The 14,721-nt window shown below is 41.0% G+C and overlaps 1 protein-coding gene across 1 annotated transcript in view; it reads left to right on the top strand.

The window, feature by feature from the left end:
* Nucleotides 1-14,721, top strand: part of brinp1 (bone morphogenetic protein/retinoic acid inducible neural-specific 1) — a 105,488-nt gene that overhangs the window by 60,257 nt on the left and 30,510 nt on the right. The window lies entirely within an intron of this gene.

Genomic DNA, 14,721 nt, shown 5'->3' on the forward strand with positions numbered 1-14,721 from the left:
GCTTGACGTTCTATTTACTGCAAACTGGATTTGCCCTTATTAGCATTTTATGAAATGGCATGTAAACACACAAGCCAGTGTAATTACTTCTACATATTGTCTTTTTTCCCTGTGTCTTCTCCATAAATGTCATGAAGTGCTTGCTGAAAATGTCAACATTTCAGATATCGTCTTTGGCTTGAAAAACAACAACATAAAACACGGCCACGACAACTCAGACCCCCCAGTAGTGATTCACTCCGATACCAAACTGTGTTACAATTCCATGTGTGCACCTGTATGACAAATAACTAATACCGCCGAGGACAACACGCTGCTATGACCTTGCTCATGCAACTTGTTTGCAACGCAATACATGTGCCTAAAAAAGTAGAGTATACCCTAGCGTGCAGCACTGCTTCTGGGATGTTTTCGTCGTGTGAAGATGTCAACTTGATTAACAAGTCAGCGGTTCAGCAGCAGGGACTGTTTGCTTCTATTACGCTTCCAGAATAGTGTCAGGAGCCCGGATAACCCACAAGAAATGGTGATTGCTCACGCTGAAATGCATCGGCGTATTTCCGGCGTCACTCCACCCGAGTATGTTCCGTTGTAAGCCAAATATATCACAGCGACGTACACGCGTACGACACGTCTATAGCTGCACGGTGAGAAAAAAAGAACATCTCTATGCAAATTCCCTTCTAACGGTTGCCATCCCGACTGCAGTGTGTTGGCGTGCGCTTCTGCCGCAGTGAAACAGTGGAAAACATACCATTTTATGAACTTCACTATACCATACTCTCAGTAACACAAAATACAGGAATGGACAATAAGTCAGTTGTGTGGTGAAAGAAATATCAAACAAGTAGGTGGGAGAGAACACATTAAAGCACACACAGTTGAAGCCTCGGCACCAGAGAAGCTCTGCGTTGATATGGAAACAGAGTGAGGAAAAAGCCCAGACAACAAAGCTGCAGGTAGAATTGTGTTACCTGCCGTTGTCAAATTTTACCTAGACTTGAGTGAGTTAGCTGGTGTTAATTTCAAGCCCTGGTGAGCATAATTATTTAGACTTCTCTGGTTTTCTTCCCCGAGCCTCCAATCACACAATTTTTTTTTAGCTGATTGCGGGAGCCAAAATAGGCTGCACCACAGAGAAATTGGAATGCCACATGATTGTATAGACTTTCATCCTGCAACAGTGCATCACCCCCGCCAATACTGCAGTAGTGCTTCGCCTCCTGCACTGTAAATATCACAGTAAATAAAGATGAGTATCTCTACTTTACTACTTGAGTGTAACTTCAGACTGAGGTATTTTGCAATTTGGGCACAGGATAATATTTTGTCATGTGGCATCTGTGTGATCCATCTGATCTGGGGACTTGAGAGAGTCATTCGTCGAGATGCTGCAGGAGAAGACGTTTGGTATTTTCTTTCACGTTTTACTGAATTAGCATCAGCATCAAAATACCGTTTTAATGTGCAGTAATGCTAATAAAGTCTCTGCTGCGCTAAAGATTAATGGGTTACGGCATTCATCCATAGCCACATAGTTTTTTTATTTTTCATTCGACTTCAGCTGTCTGAGGGAATCAGAAGTTCCATAAGTTTCACTCATTTGAATGGAGCACATTAGGAAAGCAAAGAGCAGTTACAGAGCTGTAATCCATTGCGGCTGGCTTATCCAATTAAATCATCCACCAACAGCACTAGGCTGTTGCGCGGTAACCATCCTTCTACCCAAACTGCTACAGTTGTTTTTGCTGTGCAGATCAGCGGGAGCGTAGGCATCCTGGAGGACTAGAGAGATCCATGAAAACTAATTTAAACTTATCCATGCTCTCTACATCACCAAACATCCTCAGGATGCCTATTCTGCCAATCCGCTTTCCACGACGTCATCCTGGCCAAACAGCTGCGTGCCCTGTTCTCACTGGCAATCTGAATAACATTGATTTAAAAAAATAAAAAATGTAAATGCATGCTGAACAAAAACTTGTCAAAAGAACAGAACAACTGCCTCAATGCTTTCACTGCATTTGATAAGTAACAAGTAACTGTTCAAAAAGTTCAAGTTGAGCACTTTTTTGTCAGCGCTTAATTAACTCTCCTATATTCAGTATTATACAACACATTGCTTACACAGTAGGATTATGATTATACTAATAATGGTTTAGTCTAGGAAGTGTTACATTTTTGTCAAACTATTCTGTGAGTCTGAAACTCCCTCAGCAGCTGCTATGCGCCTGTGCATACGTCCATACCTGCACCAAAACCTCCCCTGTCTTCATTCAAGGAGCACCTCCCTAGCTTTTAGTTGTTGTGAGTGACAAGTGGATTAAGGGGCTCTGGCAGATGAGACTCTTGGTAGCAGGAAGTCAACCATGACAAAATTAAGCAGACCTGACAGTGGGTGCTGAGTCAGGTTCTGCGGAAAGGAAGGCAGGAGGCGTTGAGAGGAGAGAGTATCCATACAGCGCACACACACACACACACACAGACACACACATACAAAGTTACTGCAAAGCTGACTGGCCTGCATGACTGCTGATCAAGGCCGATGGACCTGAAGCATATGTCAAGCGTTGAGGCTTTGTCCGGGTTCGGAGAAAAGGCCGAAAGGATGGATAGGTGATTGAGTCAAATTTGTGAGTTAGTTAATGGGAATGCAGGCGTGCAAGACAACTCTCACCTGTCAGGTGTTTCACCCTCCGAGAGTCAGTAACCTCTTGTTTAAAACTCACAGTTAACGTCTCCTACTCTTCTAACGGGGATGAAACAGCAGTTTAATAGGCTTGCTCTATCAAGTGAGACAAACATGGCTGTGTGGAGTTGGAATGATTGGGGGGGGGGGGTTTATTGGTGGGTATGAAAACAAAATGACTCAGACTAAGAATACATAATCATACTGGTCTAAATATTAATGGTGTACATTTTCTTTCCACATTTTATGTCATAAATTATGCAAATTTTACTCTAAATTGCTGACTCAGCATAGCGGTCAACTGCCCCAGGGGGCCCCGAAAGCTCCAGGTTCAGTGAGTGTAATTGCTCTGTGTTAATTTGATTAAAGTCAATTCATTGATTAATTAAGGAAGGTGAAATTTGTATTATCTTGGCCAGAATTCGAGATTGAGACAAAGATGAACTGAGTGTTGTCGTTGTGTCACAGCTGTCTGGAGCCTCGGCCCGTCCTGTCTCGTTATTCCTCGAGAGGTGATAGTGACTCACAGTAGCGCCAGTCTGCCCCAAGAACCCGGCAGAGCTGCCCCGAGGGCTTGTAAATAATGCATCCGTGGTCGTTGTGCATCTTTGCTAGTTTGTTTATTGTATTACAGCCAAATGAGAAAATGACTCGCATCCTCGCCTCGTCCTCCCCGCCGCCGGGAGACCACTTGGCCATGAGTGGAGCGTGCCCGAGCTCAGGGAAGACAGACAGACAGACCTTCTGTTAGCAGTTAGCAGCTAGCTTGAATTTAGCCAGCGGCACAAAGCCCAGCTCCAGGGGTCCGACCCCAGGGGGCTTCCCTGACTCGCCACCGGATCAGCAAACTTTCTGTCGCTGCCAATACAAATGTTGGATCCGGCGCTCCACCAGCCCGCTCTGGGACCCGGCGGCGGGGTTTTCACCGGCCGAGTTGCCGCAGCAACCGTCTGAAGCAGTGGAGCAGTCCTCCATCTGTGGAGAGGAAGAAACAAAGAGGGCTAATGTAATATATATGAAGATTATATCATCGCAGTTTCGTTTTGACAAGCTCTCAGAGTTTCAGCAGTTTGGTGGAGAGTTGCGTACTCTGCTAGTAGAAGTAAAATGTTGGCCTGTATATCTTTAGAGCGTTTGGCTTGACATTACACTGTGCACCTTTTAAAATGGGCACTAAATGATTTCAAATTGTATTTCCACTTTTCTAGTTTCATATTACTAGATCAGTTTGTGTTTAATCAAATCATCACAAATAGATTAACATTGGTAACTATAACCTTTTTTTTTGTTTTTGTTGTTTTTTTTACAAATAAGCCAAAGGCTCAATGTATCCTCGTAAACAATTCCAGGGTACAGACATGCTTACAGTGGAAAAATAGAGGAAAGGGGTGAAATAGGGATAAATACATTGTTCAGGAATATATTACCAGATGATAGAGTTGGTGCAGACTTGAGTAATGGCCAATAACATTAACTTTTCTCATTTCATTTAAAAACTGCAGACAGTTTTGTTATGCTCTGGGATTAGAGAGCAGGGTGTCTTCGCTCCAGAGAAAACCGGCCCCTGTGCTCCATACTAGAAAAGCATTATATAAAACTTGAGAGCCTATTTTGATGTGCACAAAGGAAGATTTGAAAAAGGCTGGAATTTGCTGCGCAAGATGATTTCAAGGCACACACATCATTTTGGCATCATTGTGCACCGCTTGTATATAAATATCACATATTGATGTCCATACTGTGTAATCAGTATGTCCTCAGATAGCACCGTCATGAGAATTTAAATAAAATAAAATATATGGAATGAGATTTGAAAGAATTCAAATTAGCGACCGATTACGAGCGTCGACGTTTTGCAGCAACGTCAAAAATCTTCAATTGGATTTAACTATTACTTCCAAAAATGTGTGCAACTGTCAGATACATATCAGCCAATATTGCCCGGGGCTGAATTTACGTTCTCGTATCTGTCGACTATAAATAAATGCAGCATGAATTGCAGTTCCCCAGTCACGTCTCCAGCAGACAGACAGCGATCTGAATGTGCAGAGGAAGCAAAGTCCAGCAGAAGGCATGGATCTATAAACACAGAGAACAAGGGCTTTGCTCCTCCAATATTGATTCAGCATGGCTGCGAGACCTGCTTTGGAGTGCAAACTTACAATCAGGATGAAGAACACGTGTCAATACAGCAGAAATGTTTTCGACATTTACATGTTGAAAGTCAAGTCCACTTTGTTCACTGAAATATCTTGAAAGGCCTCATAAGTTGCTTTAATACACGTTTATATATTTTTTTTCTTGATTTGTAACATTTTTGAGTTAACACACAAACATAATTGCTTTCATTGAAATGTTTAAATAACTTTAAATTATTCTAAAGAATTAACACATTTTAATTTACATTCAATCCTCTGCACTGTAGTAGTTATAATATTACAACAATAATAATAATCAAAATAAATAATAATAATAATAAAGAACAAAAATAATCTTAAAAAGAAACTATATTCAAGTAAGCATTGTGCCATATTAATGATATATTCTTTTAGTTGATCCCCTGAGGGTCAATGAGAGGAGTGTCTTCTTTTATTTAGGATTTATGTATGCCCAGAAATTAATAAGCAAATGTATGCGGATGGCATAATGAAACCCTACTGTTGCAATGAATAAAACTGCTGATTTATCTTATATTTTTTTTCACCTGACACTAAATACACTGAAATATGTATGCCCTCTTTGATTAAAGACAGAATCCCAGCATTGATAATGATCAGCCTGAGGCAAACATCAGGGTATAGATTCCACTGTGTCATATATTAAGACTCACTATTAATATTATTAATGTTAACTCTATTTTAACTTTAACATCAGATTAATTGAAGCCCTACAATTTACAAATTGCTTTTGAACTGTAGATGCATTTTTGTTGCAGAACCAACAAGATTTATGCATTTAGTGATAATGCCTTACTTCTGATCACAGCTAGTACAATAGTGATGCCACCTCCACAGCTTCACTATTAAACATATTTTACTAATTTAATTAGGAAAAACACATTTTACCTTCTTACAAATAATGGCAGGTTGTTGTTGTTTTTTTAATTCATGCAAATAAATGATCAGAAATCCTCGTTGATAAACCCTTTTTACCCAGGGAACACCATTAGCCAAGTAGAGACAAGAAAATAATTTGCCACCGATTATTATTTGGCTCTTCACCTGCTCATCACAGACCTGTTTCCTCAGATGGATAGCGGTTGTCCTTGAACCAAAAACAAAAACAACAACCAAATGTGTCAGCATCCTCTGAAAAAACCTAAGATGGGTGTGATTGCGTACGATACAGTGTGGCGAATCAGAAACCATGGCAGCATGTTGTTAGTGGCGTAGAAGAGTAAGGAGCACACCAGCAGGTACATTTACATGCTGTTTAATGTGCTGCAGCTGAGCGGCTAATTGCCTCTCTAGCTTGCAAACTGATGTGAGCTTCCTTATTCCCTGGTGAATGTTTGTTTGGTCACAACATGCTTAACGCTTGATGTCTGAGCCCATCCTTCCTGTCGTATCACTTTCACCTTGACAGGCTCTAGTGAGTCAAAGTGTGTGTATTCTTGCCCTGCTGACGGGTAAGTTATTGGCTTTTTTCTATAACTGATGACTTAAGATTTAATGACCCAGTGGTCCAGGTGAAATGCTGTTTGGAGCATGTGACCAAATCCTACACGACAAACCATTAAAGGGATACTTCACCGGTGAAACATATATTATGTAGTCGAAATGTAAAATACATTTGGAATTTGGTGCCTTCTTGACCGAGAAAAGGCAGACAGTGACTTTTTGCCGTATGTGGATGGAAGACAACAACACCCACAATGCACAGCTCCGCAGGCCACTCCCACTATATTGCAGCTCGTAGAGATAGCCACGAACATCGGATTTGAGCACAATCCCCTTCTTCCATATCAGTTTGAGTACCTTCCGCCATTCTCGTTACTTCTCAGCTTTCTCCACAGCGCCTGTTAGCATAGCTTCCAAGCAAGATGGAGGATGTTGCTTTTAGTTTCTGCAAGTGAGATCCCACCACTGGTCTGTAATAGATCTGTAGCCTCAGTGGGTCCCTATACGTGTGTTGAAAACATGAGGAACTAGTGTAGTCTTACCCCCTCTAACCAAAGCAGCCTCTGATGACGCAGATATCAGCATCTTTTTCAGAATAGAAATACGGAGATCTCCCGTCTCTGGGGAAAATGAGGGGATGATGCACCACCATTCAAAAATACTACCGGGTTTCTATCAATACAAAGCTCAATGCAGATGGGTGAAGTATCCCTTTAAAAATGAAAACGTAAATAAGTGCATCAGCACGATGTCAAACCAACGTTTGTGCTTTGTCAAATTTGTGGAAGCATTATTTGATTAACGGAGTCGTTATCAGACTACTAATGAAGCAGCAGAACATTACGTGAACATCAGGGCAACCAGCAGGACATATAACAATCAGTCTTTTGATGACATCAGACATCTGTGCAGGCAGTAATGCCAAGCTTTCTCATTAGAAACTCAGTCGTCTTTTCATCACTGCGAAATACAAACAATTGTTTGATTGTTATTGGCCTCCTACAGGTTTCACACGCTGTGCAAGCCGCTGTGGTTGGAATACAGGAAAATGCTGAGAACACATTTAAATGAGTGCGATGAAGGTTACATGTGAAATTGGTCCCCAAGGAGCGCTGATTTTATTGCCAGATAAAATTCACTAGTAATCAAAACCTGTAATAACCGTCTCTCAAACATGAGATTTGAACAGCAAGGGTGTGCGTCTCCTTTGTGCAGGCTGTATCTAATTGCTTGTCACTAAATGTGTGGGCTCATAGGTCTATAGTGGCTGGTTGAATTTATCAAACCCTTCATCCTTGATACTCTGTCCTGTCTCCCTGAGCCTTTGCACTGCTTAAGCGGTCTTAGCTACATGTGAACGTTAATCAAAACCCAGACATATCCCCAATGTGCTGCTGGCGCCTTCAGCAGAATCTTAGCCTTGTTATTTACCTGAAACCCACCTATCCATAAAAAACCCACATCGGCTAAGACAAATGCCTTCTGTCCTCCTTGTTCTTTAAAAATGAACCTAAACCACCATGCAGTGAAGACCACGGATAGAGTTCTAAGAAAAGTAAAGGACAAATACCATTTTACCTAAATGTGCTGAACACAATGAGGGACGACGCAAGCTGTAGAATAAACCTGACCTGTTTTCATTTTCATATGTGAAATATGAGACATGTATACACACAGACAAACAAACAAGCCACACAAGTCCCATTAGTATACGGCACAAGCTGGCCCGGGGTAATGTTGTAATGAGATCGTACAGTAAGAGGGGGGGGATTCCTGCTGTACATCATTTATCTCCATGAATGTATTGCAGCTTTTATTAAATACACAAAAAAAAAATCACAGAAGCCATTCAACATAGGGGTATTATCCATTTTTTTTACAGATTCATAAATCATAATTCAGTTCCCTGTTGTGCCTAGATCCATATACAGCGTCATTATCATTACTTCTCCAGCTACACTTAACCACTGGGCAGCACAGCTCTGATGCATTTTACCACTAGGGGACCAATTTTTTCCCTATGCATTCACTTCAGTTATCCTTTAGCATGAAAAAATAAATCATTTCATAATAGGGACATGTTTCTCCACATATATTGTATGTCCGTAGGGTTCTAAAACCACACACATACACACCGCATATATATATACAAAGATGTCCCTTCCAACTGTGAACAACATCATACCTTGCTGATAGAAATAAATGGCATGTGGTTGTTTGTCTCCATGTGGCTGAACCTGATTGCTTCAAGCAAGGACTCTGGTGGGGAGGGGGGACAGTCATTTTGAAATGAAAATAAGATACCCAATGGAGTGTTTTAATGGAAAGAACATGACGGTTTCACGAATGAGCGGCTTCCTGTGGAAAAGTGTGATTATGCAGGAAAGGAGTCGCGTATATATGCCGTCCCGACTGCGTGCGAGTGTGCATGCGGCGTGTGTACTGTATGTTCATTCATGCATGAAGTGTGCAAGTGTGCATTCCTGCTGGGGAGTGTGCTTCCGGCATCCCTCGCAAGGTCACCTATCCATACCGCCGCTGTGATTAACAGCGACGCTCAATGTGCATAGTTTTTTCCCTGACGGTGCTGCGGCGCTGTCGGCGGTGGTGTTGTAAGCCTCCGCAGCCATACTGTCCTATATCTCCAGCCCAGTCATGTGAGTCCAATGCAAAAAAAAAAAAAAATGTAAAAGGGGAAATTTAACGTGTATACACTATGACCCAGATTTTTCTGTTGACTGCGGAAGCCAAGTTCGGAGCAGTTTGCTAATTTGCATTCGCCACAAGCAAGCAGATTTGCCACGCAGCGTCAACAGTGCCACAGTTATTAACAAATGCCCCAAAGTTGATCATTTTCTACGTATCATTTAAAACAAATGAGTTACATTAAAAAAGGCTTTTACAGGCACAATTCCCAAAGAATGCTCATGCAGTTATATCAGAGACATGTGCAATGACGCGTGTTACTCTAGTACGGTTGCATCGTCCTAATGTGACACGGTAGCCATGTACAATGTGATATATGAGCAAGGCAGGGGAAAAAAAGGTCCTCGGAGATCTTCCACTATCAGGCTTTGAGAATTACTGAGGAGCATGTCCCTTCATGTCTATGCATCCAGAAATAGCAAGTCATTAAGAGAATGGCAGGTGATGGGCGTATTAGGAATTCTCAGCAGAAGCAATGTGTAATGAAGACAGTTCAACCTTACAGTGTTCTTCCCCGTCCCACTCAGCCATCTTATTGCCTTCATCCCTTGTTTTCCTTATCGCACGTAGCTTCAAACCACCTTTTTTATTCTCCTGGGTCTTTCAAGTCGGAATGCAACCGCGGGGACTCAGTATAATGTGAGGATTGCTTTCCAAGAAAACGGCAGAATAACTCCTCTCCGAGTGGCTTCGACAATCCGAAGTGAGGACACGCGGCTCCCACGACAAGTTACGGGAATTATAGAAATAATGAGAGCTACTTGTGCCGTGATAATTTTAATGAACTTTTGCGAAAAGCGCTTTGATTGCATGACTCAGCCAATCGTCTATCATATCCTTCTCCATTCTAACAGCACTGCAATGCTAATGTACAGCTAGTGAGTTTATAGATAGACCTTTTGATTTTATTCCATACACTGAAGTACACTATTTAATGTGAGTGTTTATTACTGTGTTTGGTCCAGATATATGGGGATAAAGATATATGCAAATTTGCAAATCAATGAAACCATTTACTGATATGGATATTGTTGGGAAGAATTGAAAAAAAAAGGAAATGTATTAAATAATAATTATTTACCCTCTAATTAGGCACAAGGAAGTCCTATGACAATGGAAGTTCTGAGAGGTCTACAATTATCCCTGATAAGATAATAAGTCTCTATTTCTTGGTGTAATCACATTATTTCCGCTGTCATGAGCTGACCTTTGACCCCCATGTTGACTGCTTAAAATTTCAAACTTTCTGCATTTAAGAAACTATAAATTGCCGAACTCCAGGATCTTAATGATATTTTTAATTGGTGTTTAGCTAAAGGCAGGTGCATCATGAAGGTCAACCACACAAGTGAGTAGGCCTGTGTGCTGAAAACACATGGACAGTGCTGCGTCAGTCGTAAGATAAATATAGCCCACAGTGCATGCAGTGTGATCGCTACAGGTGCCTAATTAGACTGGATCAACGAAGCCACTTCCAATCACATGAAGTGACGAATATTTCTATTCTAATTTTAGGATTGTGTATAATGAGAGCATCGCTTGAGAAAAGTGTATAATAGAAATACCTGGCTTGCACATTTTTACTCCTTCTGTTGAAGATGTATGTAACTGACAGAAAAAAGCTCCAGAACCCACGTTTCCGGCCTACACGCCCCTGAGATACTGCCGCTACGTCGCACGTGTGTCACCAGGAGGAATTTTGCACTTTTTAAAAAAGAGAAGTTTGCAGGAGAAACTTAGTATCCAAACATTTGGGGCTTAGGGAATAGCACATTTGGTTGCCAACAGAAAATACAGAAACAGAAGAAACTCAGCATCTCATGTGCGTCATCTCCTATTTACTTTCTTGGATGATTTTCTTGATGACAGATGACAATTAGAGAGGATGTTCCAGAACCGTGGTTTCTGACTGTGGGCTATGATACATCCTGGGTCCAGTGGGAATCCACTGTTATGTTCTGCTTAATAATCCAAATCCTCTAAGTCCCCCTCGGCCCACTTCAGTCCTTTGATTGCTCCTTGTATTTTTATTGCGTTATACTCCCATTTTCATAATCTGGTGCACAGCACTGTTACGGCGCGTGCTTGAGAGAGTGGAATAAGAGAGCCAAACAAGCGCCGCACACTATCCCTGCTAAAGTCATTCAGATTACAATGGTCAGCCTCTAATCCATAAAGCTGGGTATGTCTGCTCCCAACTTGGAATAATAAAAGTGACTGTGTGGTTAACTGGCTGCAGCAAGCCGCACTCATGTTTATGCACATCCGGCTGAGTGCGTGATTCGCGTGCAGCTACTGATGTCGTTCGTGCATTCGCCCCTGGGAAAATGTCCGCTGGCGACAGAGGACAGATATTCACTTGTCACAGTCACCATGGATCATGCAACACAACCTTTTGGAAGGAAGTAATTCATTCGGTGATAAGCACAACAAAAAAGGGGGGGCTGGAGGAGGAAAGAGCGGCGTCAGCAGCCATCAAGATGGTGGAGTGTGATAGGCAAGTCTGACTCTGTAATCAATCTGTGCATTTACTTTATGCAAGGCCACGAAGTGCATTTCAATGTCCGTCGCTTGGAAAGTGAAAAGTGTGGAGTTGAGTCAATAAGAAAGCATAATCATCTACGTCTCATACACACGTTTCAGTCAAGCGCAGTAAACTAGATACATATTTGCTTTATCGAATGAAATTGGACTGACATAAACCTCATAGTAAACATCATTGTTGATTTGCAAGAAAAGTGATTTTTTTTTACCACCCAGATGGAAGTTTGTCTTTAACCAAAGAGGACTAAAGTGCATTGAAGCAGCGTGGGTTGTTTGTGTACTATTCATATACTTGTAAACCACAGCTGAGCATAATGTTAGTTCATATAAGTAGGATAACACTTTATTTTCACGTCTTTTAAAGATCCAGCAGCCAAAACAGATTAACTGCACCAGACGCCCACACATCACCCAGAATGTAAAATCCTTTGTAAGAAGGTCTGATCTGGAGTTAAACACATGGATTAAAACATCTGTGTGTGATTTTAGATTTCTTTTCTCATATTGGTAAAATGTGTATCTCTATGTAATTATGTATGTAATACAACAGCAGGACTGATTATTTTTATTTAAAAAAATCAGTTTTACCGTTTTAAATTATCAGCCTAAAGATCCTACTCTGTGCTATAAGGACAAAAAGGATATTTTTAAGAAACAAAAATGAACAGGCTACACTTTACATCTGGTCTAATATTCTTATTCTTATTCTTATTATCATCATTATTAGTAATGGAAAGTCTATTGCTCCTGGGGAACATTAGGGTACCGGTGGCACAAAGACATTACAGTGAATTTAACGTATAACATTTTATTGTTATGACATCACATCGGTATTGAGAAATATTTCTATAAATGATGATTCTATGTCGCTCCGTATTAAATGAATTAGTAGTCATTAGGCTTAGATTAAGGATGCCACTCCAGTGAAACAGTAACTCTGTCACATACTGATAGTGCCGCTTTGCCACCCGAAGATTAAAAGATTTATTGTGATGAAATCACACATTACCCTCAGCAATCATGTTACAGCACTGTGATGTTAATGCCACATGGCCTAGCTTTTTGAAAAATGCATTCAAAAGCAATATTATTTGAATACAAAGATCCTTTGAGTCTGTCCCTGCCTTTCTGCCCATGATTGGACATCCCCACCCCCACCCCAACAGCCTGATGCAAAGGGGAAGATATACATCTGTCTAATTTCTTGCTTGTCATCCCACCATCTGGTGCAGTAGCAACATTAAAGACAGGAAAAATGCCATCCAGACACACACATGCACACTAGTGTGTAGAATGCATAAATGACTGAGGCTGTTGGCGGTGGATGTTAGAAACACTGTTCATTTTTATTTACCTGTCAATGTTATGGTTTGTGTCAGGAATTAGTTTGAAGTACAGGTTGATTTTGGTGTAAAGGGATGATTTTAACTGCTGATATACTGAGGGGACAATGGGTCACATCCAGTGAAGTAGCGAGTAGTAAAATCATCATACGTGTCGGAACTGGCCACATTCCCAATCCTGTGGATCAGTTTTCAATAACGTCCAACTGCATCCAATCCCCCTAAAAATACGAGTATAATGGTCATTTCCTATACAAAGCTTGAGACAAAATTGTTCAGGAATATTAATGTGGTATGAAGTGCAAATTTGTGTATATTTACTTCTAGAATGATCTTTGTTTTCCCTCTCATGAGTGGGATCTCCTGCTCTGATTTGAAGCAGCTATAATACTATGATAATGGATCACATGACTAACTTCCTCAGGAGTGGAGACCAAAACCTGCTAAAACTGAGTTAAATGTTGGACTTACATTTGTTCTCTGGCTGGAAACATGACTCCAAATGAATTCACCACATCAACCTGAAATAGGATAATACAGTGCGTCAATGCTGCATTCCCAGTTTGTTTCTGCTGCCCCCAAGTGGCCAAGAAAATCAGTGAGCGTGGGTCCAACTCCCAAGTCTTTCACCACCTGCGACAGACACATGCTGGTCACACATTGTGTCGCTCATGAGCCACTGGTGAAGCAGAAAACTCCCACTGTGTCTAAGTGCTGACGGACATGAATACTAAAGAAAGGATCTTGCTATTATCAACACTCTATATATTTCTGGAAAAAAAAATAGTTTTATATTTATTCATATGATTCCTGTTTTCTGGCATGTTCAACTTGGTCTGCTACTTGGCACTGGCTCTTTTTTTTTCAAACAAAGACATGCAAGAAACAATAGGTTAGGTTTTTAGTGCGATTCATCAAGTCTAAATCTCCTTTTCTTATCTATTTTGGCTTTTTTCTTGTAAAAGTACTGTTAGGAGCTGCTGGAACAACTTAATTGAGCAAAAGCTGACAAGAGGAGAAATGTCAGTCCTTTCTGTCTTTTCAAGAGCGATCCATTCAAGGTCTCGAAGGTGGGAGCTGTATATTTTAAAACAGCCTCTTCACATCTGAATAGGCTTGTTTTGTCTGAAAGTGGTCTGTGGAAGGGTAAGAAGTAAGAACCATCGCTGTAGTCAGTGCTGCTGTTCGGAACAGAACAAGTACATCATTCAAGAAAGATAAATGTTTCTCCTTCAAATAAAAATCTTTCAAAGTCACAAAAAAAAAAAATCCTTGCAACAAGTTAGAAATGATAACCGCCGCTACATTTAAGGTCTATTGTACCACCTAGTGGTGAGGTTGCAGATTGCGACCAACTGAAACTTCTCACTCATGTAGATCCAGTGTTTGGTTTGTCCAAATTAAACACTAAAGAAAACATAATGAATAATATTATATTCTCCTTTCGCCAATAGACCCCCTGAATACTACACAATGTACCTTTTTAAAGGTGCACCGTGAAGGTGTAGTGGTGGTGGTGGGGGAATTAAATTATGATGAAGCATGTTTCTTTAACGAGACGTTCTGTCACTGCACAATCTTCCCGTGTCTATGTGCCACAGGAAGTTAATGCAGTGGCAGATTGTGTGAACTCGGTGCAATTAGCAGACATGGAAGTCTAAATCTAAACTGATACTGTTACATTATCCACTGACAGCCGTAATGAATAGATGTTAACTTCTTACTACCATCTGACATTATGAATGCCCGATGGGTCTCGCATTGTATTCAAGTGTAGTGTGGTGCTGTGTAATACTTCACACTCGGAAAAATGAAAGTG

The sequence above is a fragment of the Eutrigla gurnardus genome, assembly GCF_963514095.1.
Source record: "Eutrigla gurnardus genome assembly, chromosome: 19".
NCBI classification, from domain to species: Eukaryota; Metazoa; Chordata; class Actinopteri; order Perciformes; family Triglidae; genus Eutrigla; species Eutrigla gurnardus.